Raw genomic sequence first — 250 nt, forward strand, 5'->3', positions numbered from 1 at the left:
CTCAGTTTGAGAGAAGGCTCCCCGTGCGAGGCGAAATTATCGTGCACCGACATTGGGAATCAGGAAAACCTTTTTAAGCAAATCCGCATTTTTCCCGTGACGTAAAAGCCTCTGGCGAAGAGAGAAAGAAAGAGAGGGGAAAGAAAGAATAATTGAAAAGAGAGAGGAAAAAAAAAGGGAATAAAGATGCTAAAAAAATGATAATTATTTTTCGCGTTTGAATGTGTGAAAGGAAAAGAGCGAGAAGAGG

Source organism: Penaeus monodon, chromosome 20, assembly GCF_015228065.2.
Source record: "Penaeus monodon isolate SGIC_2016 chromosome 20, NSTDA_Pmon_1, whole genome shotgun sequence".
Lineage (NCBI taxonomy): Eukaryota > Metazoa > Arthropoda > Malacostraca > Decapoda > Penaeidae > Penaeus > Penaeus monodon.